Here is a 17239-nt window from a genome sequence, read left to right as displayed (position 1 = left end):
TACAAAACCTTATTTTACTCACACAAAACCATTGAAATTCCATATATAGTTAGTTGCACTAACTATATATCGCGCACCCGCAATCCACTGCTGATGATGTCACATATTACATCATTCATGACATGGTCAGTGACATCACTGATGACATCACTGATGACATCTCAAATGACATCACTGATGACATCACTGATGACATCTCATTTGACATCAATGACCACATCACTGATGATATCATTCATGTGACAATACAATGCATCTCCTCACATTTTAATATAACCTCTGTTTCACCCAGTGTTAAATACAGAGTATAATTTTTGAAACCATTGACACACCAATACTAGTTACTACATACGCACTCACTGATTCCTATGTCTACACACACATTCACTCATTCACCCATACAATCATTCATACATACAATCACTCATCTTTACAACACTATCATATGCACTCATACACCTATACAGACACTCACAGTCTGCCACTCATCCATGGAGTTACTCACACACCTAGTCAGTCCTGTAAAGAATCAATGACACTTCCATTTTCTTGTCTATACAGTTAAACATAGAGCACCTTACATTTTCAAACATATACTAACACATACTTACCTTCTTATACAATCATTGATACAAGTACACATTGATCTGCACAGAGTCACACACCTCCCAGCCAGCCACACACACACTCAGTCTCCCATACAAATACTTGGACAATCAATCAGTAACCCATATAGTTAATCATATAGCTACTGATCAACACATGCAGCAGTTTACAGAACAACAGACATAATGATGCACAAATTAAGACAGTTTAGTCACTAACCCATGCACTCAGTGAGACACATTTAATCACTCACTCATACATTCAGTCATGCACCTACTAAATCCTTTGTCCAGACACTTATACTTCCACTCATTCTTCAATATGTAAGACACATTTTAACTTTACAGAAACATACAGTCACTGGATGTTGTCATCAGTGATGTCATCAGTGATGTCATCAGTGATGTCATTTGAGATGTCATCAGTGATGTCATCAGTGATGTCACTGACCATGTCATGAATGATGTAATATGTGACATCATCAGCAGTGGATTGCGGGTGCGCGATATATAGTTAGTGCAACTAACTATATATGGAATTTCAATGGTTTTGTGTGAGTAAAATAAGGTTTTGTAAATGCTAATTCCTAACTATATATGGTCTATAACCTATGGTTTTTTCAGTGAATATATATATATATATATATATATATATATATATATATATATATATATATATATTTTGCTTAGTTACATAGCTGTGGACTTAGGAATAGTAAATCTGTATTCCTCTATATGGACATACATTTTGATATTTTGCCCCTGGACATTCTTGTACCGCGATATTCCGGGGGTCGATATTTAGCAGTACAGCCGTAGTAAATTAGAGCACATTGTGCAGTGCAGGTTGTGGGGTGAAGAGAGTGTTAGGGTGCCAGGAAGGCGCCTCCAAAGATGTCTGAAGCCTTGTACGGCCACCCCCATAATATTGCAGGGGAGTGAGTGGGGCTGGGCGGCCTGTGTTACCTGCACTTTTATAGGAAGTGGTTCCGGAACAGGTGAAGCTGGGGCTAGGATTCCCGCACCCTGGAATTGTTACCAGTTCATAGCCCAGGAGAGGAACCCCCTGGAGATGCAACTCTGTCGGACAAGGCCCCAGAAAGATCCGGATGCACAGCAGGTTGCAGGCAGGTTTCAGGATTTTCAACACTGCTTCCAGGTAGTCACCATCGAGGATCACAAGTCGACCACAATCCTCATCCAAGGGGCTTCTTTCCAAGGTCCCGAGACTCGGCTGTGGCATCTCTGCCCCCCCCCCCATTGGATTACCACCACCAGGGGTACACTGCAACTCCCGGAGGGAGTGAGGACAGTTACCAACAGATTATGAGGTGGACCCTAAAGGTCTCCCCTTGGAATTGAGGTATAACTAGAGCAATTAGGAAGTACATAACCCGCTTGAGCAATTTATGGCCTTGATTCAGAGAGTGGATTACTTTCATTTAAAAATAGAGAGCCTAGATTGAAGGACACCAGTAGTGCCCAACGGGAACACATTCCATGAAGGAAGTGCAGCACTGACTTGAATCAGAGTGGGCATAATTCACAGATTCCTGACGCCCTAGGGCCCACCAAAATTACTGCTCGAGGGAGTACCAGTAATTAGGGAAGAACAGCCATTCAGTCCATTGCAATTAACAGGGCACTTGCAATGAGAGCCTGTACCTTTATCCCCCAAAGTTTTTCACCTTTAGAATGCAGATGCTGAAAGCAGCAGAGTTTCCAGGCAAGAAGCACACCGTCTGCAGAATCACTGCTGGCTCGTACACCTGATGGGGCCAGTAACAGTTATTAGGAGCCTTTTCAGGATTACCCAGCAAATCGTAATGAAGGGTCAGTGTTCCCTGCAGACCTTTTCACTCAGCTACAGTTTTCATCCGTATTCGTCCAGCCTCTACCATCACCGGTCATTCGTTTTTGCATCAAGGTGCTGTAACATCACAACGCACCAAGATATGACATCCTGAAGTAAGGGCAGGACAGAAATGCCGTTGCCTTGGTTACAGATGCAGTTTGTACCCTCTCCTCACAGCCAGTGCAGATGACATGCCGATCCCTGTGGCATTTTTCCCTCTCAGCAAAGAGCCTTCGCATCACGGACCATACTGACTTGTCTGTTCAAGATACATAAACCCGAATAAGAAGCTTAACTGAAATTGGGCGAGACGGACCCTATCAAATTTTAATGTCAGAAAGTCTGCTTCAAGGAAACAGGCTGGTATCACAAAATAGTTCTTGATAAATGCCTTATTGACCAACCAAAAACCTCACTACATATCAAGTTAAGTCTGTCCAAAGATCCCACCCTTATACGCCCCAACAATCCTTAAGTGAAGCTCTGAAACAATCCCATCCTCTCAAATGTCCTTCCATAAACCAGGTCCCATGGTCACAATCTTTCCAAACTGATGGTGCTTAAGCACATAAAGGCTTCGTAACACCCCTCAACCAGACACCCCTTTCCATCCCTCGAGCTGGACCCGATGACCGGTGCAGTGACCAACCAATGCTTGCAATCGAGAACTGAATCCTACCCACCTGCCACAGCTAGTGACAGCACTTGCTCACCAGCGATAGACATTGCTGTTCCGCACACTAAACTGTCACAGAACCCGCCCCCCCAAGGACACCCCACCAATTGCCAATGGCCTGGCTCTTTGACTGAACCGCCTGCCGGAAGTGTTTAGGAGGGAAGGGAGAGGAGAGCCCCTTCAACATTTTTCAAATCCCCTTTGAGGGTTGGATGTCACAACACTGTCTGAAATTCAACACCCAAAACCAAAAAACATGGATAATTAAGGCAACTCACATTACCCCACTTATCTCTCCTACCCCAGGAGCACTCTGTGAAATCAGAGGGTTTCAACACAGATCCAGGATCTCATGGTTCCTACAAGATTATCAGGATAATGACAAAAAGACAAATATACGTATAGTTGTTATACTGAAAACATGGCATGGATCATGCCAGGACTATGTTGCACACACTCTTTCATGACAGAGGCACCCACCAGGCAGGCGGGGATTCCTAGATATGGCGCGCCCTCATCCATGAGGAGGGTTACGACAAAGGGCTCCGCCACCTCAGTGTACTGGTGGGCCACCCTCCTGAACTTAACTGAGTCGCTTTGACTGTAGATCCAGCAGGTAGAAGTTAATGGTTCTTTGGCGGAATCTGTGCGAGTAGGGTGATCACAGAAGTTCTCGCTCTTCCTTACCCTTTTTCAATTCATACGTTTGCGTACATTGGTTGGGGTTCTCCAAAGTTTATAGAACAATGTTTGTATTGGGCATGATTTTCCTCCTATGCAATAGTGCTCGCTCCAAGCATTTAGGAAAGTTCAGCGCGGGCAAAAAAACAATAGAAAGGACTGAGATAGATTCACAGAATAGCCAAGGATAGAACAAATATGCAATCATTTAATTTACCAGGTAGAACTCTATTTTCTTCTTAGCATTCTATTAATACCAAAGGCTATGTGTGAGACTGAGTTAAATACTAATGAAGAGATTAATATTTATATTAAATATAGGGCATCCTTTGTTTAAGTAAAGGACTGTGAAATATGTGTGGAGTATCTTAAGCTTGCATAGCTTTTTCACATACATAGTTAAATTGTAATGTAAATAGAATGTGTAGCACCCATACATGTAAGGCGTGGGTATTAGTTATTAGGTTGGTTATTTTAATGATCTGAGGTCATAAGGTTAGTTGTCATTTGGGGTGACAATGGTGTTGGACTCCAGTCCGGTCGTTCGATAGTTCAGAGGTGTTAGAGATTGATGCACTTGACATGGTTTGGCATGATGTAGATGCCAGTTGTGTGGTGTATCTGAATGACAGGTGGTGATGACTTGCCCAGATCATTGCAGGTCTTTCTTGAGTCGTTGACCACCAGGAGTGATGGTGGCCAGGTATTTCTATTTCGTTTGGGGGGGGGCATCTGCATCCATGTGCCTGGATGTTTTTGGGTTGCTGAGCTGTCACTAACTGTATCTGGATAGACACGCTGAGAAGTGTGAGGCAGAGACTCTGTTTGTGCATGCTTGCGGCTTACTCTTGGGTCTCCCACTGTGCGGTTGCCAGGTCGTTCTCATGTCGTTTCACCTTGTTAGCTTGCTGCTTGTGTTTGTGGATTTGCTTCCTCAACAGCTCGACTCTTGTGAGTGTGCCTTTCGGGCCCGTCCTCTCACAACTTTTCCCCCTGAACTTGGTTGGTCGTCAGGTTCCAAGTGTAGGCCAGCCGGCCACACTTCGATTTCCTTTTCTGGGTGCGGTGGCATGCACAATCTCTGGGGTCGGCCAACAGAGCTTCGCAGTGGTCGACTGTTTGCATAGTCCGGCCACTGGCCTCAGGTGTTGGGCTCTGGCTTAGCGATGATCAGGGCAGTCACTGATCTGATGTTCCTTTTCCTCTTCAATGCTGGGTGGCATCCAACAACATATCTTGTGTTCCCTCTTCAGGGACTTGCTTCAGTGAGCAGTAAAGAGCTGTGGTGGTGGCCGCTTGCTACTCTGGGTTTGCAACTCTCCTCTTGCCTGTATTGGACCACTGGTGACTCCATCTTAAGGCAACATTGGGTAGGACCCTCTCTGTACAGTATTTGGCCACTGTGGGGCAATGCTAGGGCAGTGGAGATGTAGAGGCTCTCCCTCCTGCATCCAAGCCAAGCTAGGCCTTTCCGCTCCTCTTGTCTCTATTGAGCACTGGTGGCGCTGGGCATAGGTGGGGGCCGATGGCAGGTAGCTCCTTACTTGTGGGGAGCAGTGCAAGTCTTCCTCCTCATGGCATCAGCATCTCTCTCGCAGGCACCTGGCGGGCAGCCAGACCCTTTTCTGTAACTAGCATTGTCTCTTTTGGGATGCCCTCAGCTGGCTTCCTGTATGCCTGCATCTTCTTTCCTCGTGGACCTTTCGCAGGTCCTGTCCCTCCCTCAGGGACCACCTTGGTGTTTCACTTTGTTGATGGCGGGTAGCCTCCTTTCCAGCTCCTCTTCCCTTCGAGGGCACAGTGCTTGTGCCTTGATGCTTCACCATCACAACAATGAGTCCTGCCTAGGTTTGTGTCTGCTTGGCAGGGTCGGTCACTCCGTGTTACACTCTTACCAGCGGTCCAATAGTGGCCATTCAGTGCTGGGGCAGCTGGCTAACTTAGCTTCTTGCGTGCAACCACACATTGTCTTTATACCCTCTTGGCATTGTCCCTGCCCTTTCTTGCAGTGGTGGCCACTTGTCACCAGTGTGCGTATAAGCTCTCCTGCCTTGTCACAAAAGATCTAGGGCCCGATGTATCCGAATACCGGTCGGTAACGGCCGAAAATACCGATTTTTGGCTGTTACCAACCGGTATTTGGATACTGAGATGTAGGGGCATAAGAAAAAGCAGATTCGTTAATTTTACCGAATCGTTAATTTACCGAATCTGTAAAACTACCGATTCGGTAAAATTACCGAATCTGCATTTTGATATATAGGTAGCAGTGTGAACAGTGCTACAGTGCTTTCAGGTTTCGTTATTTACCACAAATTATTAATTGGTGGTAAATAACGAATTCCTATGCAAATGCAAATATGTGCATTTACACCTGTGCCATGTGTGCCATACTGGCCCATAGGAATCAATGGCGAATACCGAATCAGTAAATACCGATTCGGTAAATACCGAATCCTACCGATTCGGTATTTTTTACCGAATTTTTACCTACATTGGATTTACCGATTCATAAATACAGAATCGGTAAAATTCGGTATTTATGAATCGGTAAAACCAAATTACATACATCTAGCCCCATGTCAGTTTTTTTCTCTTGCCACACCAATAAGTAGCTTTCAGGCAGTGTGTGGAGGTAGGCAATATCTTGTCCTCCAGACTTCACGCACATACCAATGGTGAAGATGTCGTATTTTTTTAAATTCTGGTGCTGTGCCGTTATTCACCAGCGGGAGCAGCAGCAATGTTGAGACTCTGCTGAGGAAATGGGGGCTTATTGGCTAAAGGCTGATCTCCCTGCTCTTTGGTGAAAGCGGAGTGGAGATGGGAAACGGTTCAACTTGTGTGGGAGAACGTGGCTGCCATACAGGTTTGTGTGATTATGCATTATACAATCTGGGCAGAGGCATGAATTGGGAGCCTCCCACCCAAATCACACTTCCCTGCTGATTCTGCCGCTGCAGGCAGTTTGTGACAGTGCAGTGGGGTCTCAGTCTGTGCTGCCTAGGTTGAAACTACAGGGTACCATAGATTTCTTGACAATAAGGGCAGCATGGGCATTGCAGAAGATGACCATTTCTCTCCTTCTGCACCTCACGGGGCAGCAGACAACCACACGGTGCAGGCAGTGTTTTCTCATCTGCTGTCAGCTCACCCTCTGCCCTGCTGTTCCTTTGTGAGGTGCTCCCTGTGCTGCCTGCACCTCTCTGCCCTCATGCAAGGGGTAGGACCACGGGCTCTCTTGCTGCTCTGGGTGAGGGTGGTGGGGGCACTCTGTACTCGCGGCAGTACCAACTTCAGGCTCTATGCTATGGGAAGACTCGTCTAGGTGATGGCCTTGACACCCGTAGCAGCGGTGTGACTTGTGGGTGCTTGCAGAGAACTCTGCAGGGTCTACATGTGCCAATATGGCGCTGAGGTGTGTACCTGGCTGCAGATTAACATGCATGGCTCACTGAGTTTGTAGGGTGCTGCTCTCACTTCCCTGTGCTCACACCGGATGACAGCTACCACAACGAGGGGTCTGAGGCCAATCAGTCTCTTTCCGCTCCCTCATCACGGCAAGGAGAGGTTTTCCCTCTTCTTGGGGCGACGTAACCCCCTCCTCCGGGCAGGTGATCTCAGCCACACTAATACATTCCTCGCCAGGCACGGTGGATGACCACAGGCAGGACGGCATGTGGGCTCAGAACCCCCATTACCAATGTAGAGTTGTGGGCCTATTTAATAAATGAACAACACAGACAGCGTTCGGGGGAGCAAGGTTATTCCTGTTGCTACAACTCGATTTGGGCCAGAGCAACACCCCCAACGTTCAGAGGCTCATGAGGCATTGTACTAGAAAATCCTACGTTTTTGCATATTGGCAGACAACTTCATTGAGACCTGTAGGCACATTTCAGTTCTACTTCTCCACTCTTTGTAAATACATTTTTTTACTTAGAAAAACGTGAGTAAGGTGGGGTGTGGGGCACCCTGTCCTGAAGAAGGAGTTGATCTCCGAAACATGTCGCGCACCCAAGAGGTGATGTGATTAATATCACATAAGAACACCTCGTCCTGCACCCTTTTTAACAGTACCAGCCGGGGGCTCATTAAAATTATTTTTGGCTTACCCTATGAGCCAGGTGCTTTTTAAACATTCACTCATTTGTATCACTCCACCACATACTCACAAATAACCCTCACACACACCACGCATAGTCTTCATTATCAGTGCTCCCACGCAGTCGTCGGTCGCAGCACGCCGCATCCTGGAGAGGGGTGCGAAGACCCCAATGATGAAGCATGACACCAAGGGTGCTTTTGGTGCGTGAGGGGTATTTTAAAAACACTATGTGCTCCCCACCACAGTAGGGAACACACTACTTGATCTGGTGGATTCTTGTTGTTTATTTACATTACCTGGGAGAAGGAATCCACCCCAACTTCTCTCTCTCCCCCTCCTTGTTGATTGTAGTACTAGAACTGGCCACAAGCATGTGCACTTGGGCCCTTTTATTGGCAGGGTCACGTGACCGGTGACACCTGGGTTGGATCAGTGTGGGGTAGGTGTATGGACAGCCCTCAAAGGAGTGGCTGTTAAACCAGAACCCACTGAGAAACTAGAATGTGTCCAGCAGGGCTCTACATTCAGTTCTCGCAGCACCACTTGGGAAGCAGGCGGTGCTCCCACCAACAATGTCCTGCCCTGCCGTGCCCTCCACCTGCTCCCGGCCACCAACCTGATTTTTTTTATTTTTATTTTTTTATTTTTTTAAAATTTTTGTTTCTTATATGAACAAACATACAAAAAAATACCAACAAACAAATTACTGCAAATTAACAAAAACTACCTTTTTCCTTGTCTTAGTGCCATTAAGTTTACAGAAAATAAAAATTGAGAGTATTTCCAGTTGGGAAAAAGACAGATAACGACAGACACGTACAATATAGAGGAAGAAGGTTTAAAAAGCATCGACAATTATTATAAAATTCATCCTACGTTCAAGGCTCACTTTTTCTAGCCTATTCCTTCCACCCAGTCTTTGAGCAGGCTCCATATCTTTAGCCCTTTGGCTCTCCCTTTCCTTCCTTTTTGTGCATAAAGTGCGTTTTCCAAGTTAAAGATATGTAAAAGTCGAGCTTTCCATTGCCCAAAGGTTGGAGATAGGGGATCTAGCCAAGCTGAGGCGATATATAATCTAAGCACAGACATAGCTATAAATACCAACTCCTTACCAGAGTCTTCTTGTGCGGTTACGCCTAATACCATAAGCTGAGGAGTCAGCTGAACTTCTCTTTTTAAAACAAAATGCAAAAACCCTGAGACCTCGCCTCTTCATGTATCTAAGTTAGGACATGTAGAAAAAATGTGGGTCATATCCACCCCGTGACTATTACACCTAAAGCAGTGGGCACCTTCAGTACCACCCCATTTAGCAATTTTTGCCGGATTGATGTATAAATCGTAAAGAGTCTTGAAACGTTGGGCACCAACCTGATTTTCTATTGTGGGTTTTTGTGTTTTGTGTAGTTACTGAGATATTTTTGTTTTCCTCCAGAACATTATGTGAAACTTTACCAGAATACTGTATTCAAAATACTGTGCTACAAAAATATGCCCAAAACATATATATATATATATGTATATACATTTTTTTACTGAAAACATCAAAGTTTAGAGGGACATTATAGTTAGGTTCAAATGTCAGTTAAAGTATTCCATTTTAAAAAGACAGAAATACAAAAATTCAGCAGTTATAGTTGTCTCAAATAACTATAACTTGTGCCCTGAGGTAACTTTAATTTGCGCCCTCACCATGCACAGTGTTGTTATCAATGATGTTATTTCAGATGTTCCAGTGATGTTATCAACTGTAAAATAGGTCAAAGAACATGTCCTGAGTGATGTAATATGTCAGGTAATTTAGGAGTGCATGGCAAGGGCGTGAGTTACAGTTACACTAGGGGACAAGTTATAGTTACTTGAATTAACTATAAATACTGAATGTAAGTGGTTTTGTTAATTTGAAATTGTATGTTTTAACTGAAATTTTCACCTAACTATATGTCCCTTTAACCTTTAGTATTCTTCAGTGAATTTCAAAAGTTTTCTATGAAGTAAAAGAAGATATTATTACAATTACTGTCTATGAATTCACATTAACCATTTTTTTCAGTGATTAACACCTTCAATGCTACAGGCAATTCCCGCTGGGTGCTGAACTATGACTTTTCCCAAGTAAAATGTCCATCTCCGTACACAGCGTGGGGCTGGGCACAGAGCCTGGCCAGGCCATTCGCCAAACGCCTCGTTAATAGGTCCAACCACAGCTACACACAGCCTTTGCAGTGCACCGCTGGGATTTGGGTGTCTACCCACCACCACACATAGCCTTCAGTTGTGCATGGTATGGGTTTGGGTGCTGGTCAGGTCCTGCTCCCAGCGACTTTGGCAATGCATGGCATCCATACCCCTGCCACTGCTTGTGGCTGACTATGTAACTATGTAATGTAACACTTTATTGGGTGTGATTTTAAGTAAGGCAGACCTACTGGCTTTGTCAAAGGGTTAACATGCCAAAATATAAAAGTGGAGGACCTATTGGCTTTATCAAGGGGCCAGCACATAAAATATATAAAAAGTCACCAATAACTACAAATGCATATTTAATAAATTCACACATTGCAATGTTTAACATTAGCGATTGTCACAAAAAATTGTCAATTAAACATTATTTAAAAAAAACATCAAATATGTCTTCGATTCTTTCTTTAATATTTTTCAGGACAAAAGTGCAGCTGCAGAACCAAACACAAGGGGTCCTTTCACTCCAGCTGATGACCATAAAGCTCCAGCTTGGATTGGTCTAAAAAAATATTATAAGTCATCCTGGGTTCATGGATTCAATGACTCAGGAGACATATTATGTCTCTTTTTTTAATGTTGCTCGGGGGCTGTTGCATTCCTTGCAGCCCCCCACCACATTAAAAAAAGTTTGGTGGTGTTCCTGCTCCTTCAAGGGGCAACACCAGGAAAAATAAAATCACATTTATAAAAGCCCTTGCAGGGCATTATAAGCCGCTGTTTGCAAGGAGCAGTGAATAATTTGTGAGTAGTCCCTGCTGCTCATTTATTAATCCTTTTAATATTTTTTTTACATTTTTTGGGAAGTCCAAGTCTCATCCAGGGCATCCAAAGATGTTATTAAGTTTGGGGCATAGGGTAAGCCTCAAGGCCCCTGAGGCCCCTACCAGCACCTCAATCCATAGTTGATGCTGAGGGGAGCCAGCCATTATTTTTAAGGTGGATACTTCGGTGCCCATCCAGGGTACCCACAACATTTCCAAGATTTGGGGCTGTGGGGGGAGCCAATAGCCCATGCGGCTTGCGCCTGCTCCACTGCCAGCCCCCATCCTGGCTGCTAGCGGGAGCCGGCTTCTTTAGTTTGCTGCTGCCCAGGTGATAGCAGTTTATTTCTGTGCTTCTGCAGGGTGGGATCAGAGTTGTGTGCCTTGCCCTGGGGAATGCGGGCCAGGAATAAAGGTTACATTCCCTGCCTGCACTGCCCGGGCAGGGAACACATTAGTATCATGGGATCACTGGGTTCCTGCTTTGATTGGGGCACGCCTATCTATAGTCGATCTATAGCACAAGAAGGGGGCCCAATGTCCCTCCAAAAACCCGTCTCAGAGGATGAGGTTCCGGGCCATTGCTGAGGCACTGAGGGGAGTGCACAAACTCTTACCCTTAATAATGCAACTGTTCCGGGGGGATTGGGTCAGTTGGGTTCAGGGTGAGGATCGGGACGACACGTCCCCATAATAAAGCAATTGGCCCCGGGGTATGGGATGCCGGGAACACATTAAAGGGTTCGATGGGTCCACATGCCCCCTCCCCAAATTAGGAAACTTCGTTAAACCCCTGGACCGCGAATTAAATGGGACGCTTCGGGTTCTGATAAGGTGGGCACTTGGCTCATGGGAATATCTCCAAACTTCACACACAATGCTCCCACAGACTTCCATCACTGGTGGGACAACACCATTGTCAAATTACGAGACCTCTTAACAGACCCTGACGCTCACCACAGACTCCCCAGGCCTCGCCCGAATCAGATGTTTGACCCGGTGTTAGCCATCCAAAGAAGAGCCCTAAGGAGGGCTGTGCGCCTGCACAAATCGATAGGTACAGAGCACTGTGCTAATAATATGGCCTTACTGTGCAAAGCCTACAAAAAATCAACATGGAAAGCCAAGAAACAAAAAGAACAGAATGACTGGCAAAAAATATTTGCCCTGTTAAAGGGAAAAAACCTGACCAATTTTTGGAACCATATAAACAAACTTCGTTCCTCTAATAAGAGCAGGGGTAACGCGGTCCGTGAAGAAGATTGGTCCCAGCATGTGATTCAACAATACTGCTGTGATACCCTGGACCCTGTGGAGGGCAAAATTAGAGAGCGTGTCGATACTAAGCAGATAGAAACCCATGGGCTGACTACTCCGGCCGAGGTCTCCAAGTATTTGAAAGCCATGAAAAATGAAGGCGCTTCCGTGCCCAACGGCCTTCCATCTGCGGTATTCAAATGTGCGCTGGAAGATTGGGCTAAGCTCTTAGTCCCCTTATACAACAACGCGTTTACTACCTATCGGCTACCAGACTCATGGAAAGGCTCAATCTTCTGCCCAATTTTTAAGAAAGGAGATCCCTCTCTCCCAGCTAATTACCGACTCATTGCCCTATTAGATCTTGAGGCCAAGGTATATGCCCAATGTCTTCTCAGGTCGCTAGAAAAATGGGTAGCGGAAAACAACATCCTACCATACTTTTAAACTGGGTTTCGATCCTTACCTCCACAATAGACAACATCACCACTCTAGCCATCCTGAGTCAACAAGCAGCGCAAAAAAAATCATCTCCCCCTTTATTGCTGCTTTATAGACTACAGCACTGCCTTTCATAAAGTGTCTCGCAACACCTTATGGAGGAAATTAGACAAGTGGGGGATTCCTCAGAGTCTGCTAGGAGCTCTTATCTCCATGCATAAGAACACATGGGTACGAGTCAGAACTGGCCCAACGACAGTCTCTGTAAAAATTCCAACCTCAGACGGCCTAAAGCAAGGTTGCGTTCTCGCCCCCCTCTTGTTAAACCTTTACACCGCCGATCTGGAAAGATTCCTGGAGATAAGCAATCTCCTGCCGCCAGAAGAGGGCCTTGCAAAAACGAACCTGCACATTTTGCAATATGCCGACGATATTATCATACTGGACAAGGCAAAATCTCCAAAGAGCCTTAAGCACGCTCCACAAATATAATACTGCTAACGCCCTAAAAATCAACCAGGAAAAGACAAAGGTTTTGACATTCGGCTGTTGCAAGAACAAGAAAAGTTTAATGTGGAACATTGGGCCCGCAAAGATCAAAACAACATCAAAATACAATTACCTGGGGGTCTGGTTTAGCGAGTCTTTTAGACCATCAGTCCACCTAGCCGCCTTAAAAAAGAGAGCTGGAGCAATAACATACTCTTTGACCTGACTCAACCAGTCCCTGAGTAGTCCTTCTGCCGAACCCATTCTGAAGGTGATTAAAGCCACTTTTCTCCCCTCCTTAAACTATGGGAATCAGGCCTTTCCTGGTGCATGCTCGACCAATGTCGACCACGCCCAAGTTTTCATTTATAAAAAAACTTCCGAATTTCATCCACAGGGCAAGACTACGACTGGAGCTGGGCCTTCAAAGACAATCTATTTTCTGTGAGGCTGATACCCTGAAATACTTTATAAGGACACTAAAAGCCGCAGACACCACCCTAAAAGCCTGGTTAAAAGAAACTCTTACATACAAAAAAAGCAAACCCTGTAAAAATAGTCGCAGGCTAGGATTGCTGTTTAGAGTGCTGAAAAGGGGTATAGAACTATTCTAATATTTAACCAGAATATCTGCTGGCCACAAAAGACAATGATACGGGGCTACAACTTATTATCTACACACAACATATGAAGTAAACAACGCTAGTGCTGGAATGATTAAAAGTTTATACACAATTTATTAGCAAACCTCCCACCTGGGTTACAATCTAAAACAATTTTATTTGTAGCAGCATATACAGAAATAAAACACAATTTTAAAATTTAGGCAAAATTCTACAGTCAAAGTATTGTAAAAAAAGTCGACGCGGCGTTTCGGTGTAATTGGTCTTGACACCTTCTTCAGGACACAAACATTTGACTTCTTTATCTATAAACAGATAACAAGATTTAGCATCACATTCTCTTGTCATTACATTTTTCTGTAGGCCCTGTCTCTTATTTATATATATCATCTCCATTAGGCATTTTTTCTCAAAACTACTTTACTACCCCATTCTTTTCTAAAAAGATATATAATCAGCCTCTCAGTCACTTTACATACGGTGAGTCAAAAAACATACATTGTTTATATTTTAAATACAACCTATGCACTATTGGTGGTACATTAAAAAGAGCAAGGACTGATCTACCTTTTATCTTGATTTAGAGAGGCTTTTCAATTGCCTTCACTCTTGTATAGTGGTCAGATCACCAAGGAATCTTCATGGTATTCCATACATGAACAGACGATCTAAGTGCAAACAGTGCAAAAAATGGACGGTGCCACTCCTTAGTACTAATGATACTCATGTTCCCCTTGCCACAATTCATTCGGCAAACAATATGTTATTTTACCTTATGTTGCGGACTGGGGATTGTCTATGCACGGAGGAACCACCGAATTTCATACAGGGTGCTCAATATAGCTCTTCCCCTTAGGTTCTTTATCTATAACGACTCGTCCTGAGCAAGAAAATAATTAAATTAGGGGACTCCTTAGTTGGAGCGATCACACACATACATATGTCCGGCCCTAATTACGTTACTCACCCCATAGATGCGGGTAGGAGTTCTGGTTCAAACTGTTTGGGAATTCTCAATTGTTCTGGTCTTCTCAGTTGTTTCGCCTAGAAGGCATGTATACTGCAGGCATAAATATTAAGAAGGGATATTTAGCTCTCATTCTTTAAAACACCTGGGATTGATGTTCCTATCTCATCCTCCATTGGTCATGCTCATGTTGTCTGCGTATCACAAATCTGTTTATATTTGTAAAGACATTTTAACCCTATTATGTTAGCTTAACGCATGACACTCGTGTTATGTAAAGAGCGTTCTATGGGCAAGCTGTCCTGGCTCTCGCAAATCTGTTTATATTTATAAAGGCATTATAACCCTATTCTATTAGTTTAAAGCATAACACTCGTGTTATATAAAGAGCGTTCTATGAGCAAGCTGTCCTGGATCCCGGATTATACTCATCTCCCTCTCATGTTTACAACTCGCTAACTTTGAATCAAAGATTTAACTCAAAAGGTTTAAATCAAAACGATGGCATACTGCGGGGCTGCCGCCTACTCGTCTGCGTGTCAAGACCTAGGGGCTCGTTTCTACACATACCTCAAATTTTCTGGTCGGCCTCCCTGTTCCTCCGTGTCCTGCTCCCTCGCATCAATCGGCTGGAATAGAGCAGAAACCTACGGACCACTCTTATTCAGTTCCGGATCGGGTTCACCCGGAAGTAGTTGTAATGTGTTCCGTTGTTTTGCGGGCGGGTAAAGGGATAGAATATTTTGATATAATATATTGCCCTCATCTCAATTAGGATCGAGTCCAAAATGCGATCTGTTTGCTTTGGTGTTACTCATTTTAATTACTACCGAAGGATATGGCGCCGAAGAAATTTCGGCCCCAGTGATTTATATCGACACTGATTGAAGCAATATTCAAATTTAGTGGTGTTGGTGGCCCCTCTTATTATAGAACATTGCAATAGACCAAAACGGCCTGTGTGTATTGTTTCTAACTAGTTATCTATTTTAAAGTGTCCTTTCTACCGTGATCACAAACGGCAGTTTGTGGCGGCCATATTGGTATGGGAACACATCCGCCTATTCACGAGCGGACCTTCCTCTATTGCTTGAGAGTTCACTGGTCTATATTTATAGTAATATTCTTCAATCTATTCTGGCTATATGGACAGAAAAGTATCTTACACTGGGTGGTGTTTACTCGTTGGTTGTTAACTATTCACAATGGCCGTCATAATGAGAGTATCAGACATCCAGTTTAGAACATTAGCCAGTTATGGTAATACATCATATAACATATATGAGAACAGACACAGACATACGTCACATTTCTTATGTGTTAAGTTAACAATACTAGAACATAATCCAAGATTATAAGATTATAGGTATAACCAGTTCATCAATTTCCTACAGAAGGTAATTCAGGGGAAAGAATATCAAAACAGGTACTTCTCATACAGTATACACTGATTTCCCATTTTTACTATCTGAGTTTATATTTCTCTACAGGATCAGTCTTTCCCACTCATCTCTGTTGTTCAGACCTGTTCTAAAGGTATTGAACAGGGACATGTAGAACTGTTCTCTTTTTTTCCTTTTCATATTTTCATTACCGCCCCTTGTGTTGTGGGAGATTGCTTCTACTCCTCCCCATTTCAAATCTTCTATTATATGACCGTGTTTGATCCAATGTTCCACCAAGGGAGCAGTCAATTTTTTGGTTCGGATTGCAGATTTATGTTCTGTTATCCTTACCTTTAGTTCTCTCGCTGTCTCACCTATATATGCCTTATCGCATGGGCATTTTATCATGTATACTAGGTTTTTTGTTTTACAATTGATAAAACTTTTGATTTTGTGATCAATCCCGTTGTGACTGATATTATTGCCCTTCATCATTGTTTGGCAGTTTGTGCACATGTTGCAACAAAAATTCCCTGTGGGCAAAGGGTTCCTATCGATAGTTCCCTGTCTCCCTTTGACTTCATCTTGAAAGGTATGGACCAGACAATTTCTTATAGTTTTGTTCCGTCTGAAACTAAACATAGGTTTAGGAATGTTCGTTTCTTGCCTGTCATTAAGCAATGTCCAGTTGCGGTTAATTATGTTTTTAATTTTGTTGCTAATTGCACTATAGTTAGTAACAAAAATTAATTTATCCTGGTTCTTATTTTTTTCTTGTTTGTCCTTATCAAACAGAGTATCCCTATTGTAATATTTGGCCCGTTTGTAGGCTTTTCTGATTAGACTTTTGGGATAGCCGCGGGTTTTTAGTTTCTCTGATAGGGCATCGGCATGTTTATTAAAATCAGTTATATTGGTGCAGTTACGCCTAATCCTTAAAAATTGGCCAAATGGTATATTATCTTTTTGGCATCTTGGGTGGTTGCTTTCATAATGAAGTAAAGTGTTTCTGTCCGTGGGTTTGGTGTAAAGGTCGACACCTAAAGTTGCATTCTCCACGCGGATTTTAATGTCTAAGAAATCTATGCTTTCCTTATTATAGTTAGAGGTAAAGCGAAGATTATTATCGCCTAAATTTAGCCAAGTG

General features: G+C 43.7%; 1 long non-coding RNA gene across 1 annotated transcript; it reads right to left on the bottom strand.

The window, feature by feature from the left end:
• Window positions 1-13834: 13834 nt before the first annotated feature.
• Window positions 13835-14528, bottom strand: LOC144766820 (uncharacterized). The gene is made up of 2 exons (XR_013597941.1): window positions 14308-14528; window positions 13835-14045 (listed from the first exon to the last, which is right to left on the bottom strand). It is a non-coding gene; the product is annotated as an uncharacterized LOC144766820 (long non-coding RNA).
• Between the last annotated feature and the right edge of the window lie 2711 nt (window positions 14529-17239).

This window comes from Lissotriton helveticus, chromosome 7 (assembly GCF_964261635.1).
Source record: "Lissotriton helveticus chromosome 7, aLisHel1.1, whole genome shotgun sequence".
NCBI classification, from domain to species: domain Eukaryota; kingdom Metazoa; phylum Chordata; class Amphibia; order Caudata; family Salamandridae; genus Lissotriton; species Lissotriton helveticus.
Note: the sequence above shows the minus strand (reverse complement) of the source record. Positions and strands in the feature narration are given on the sequence as shown.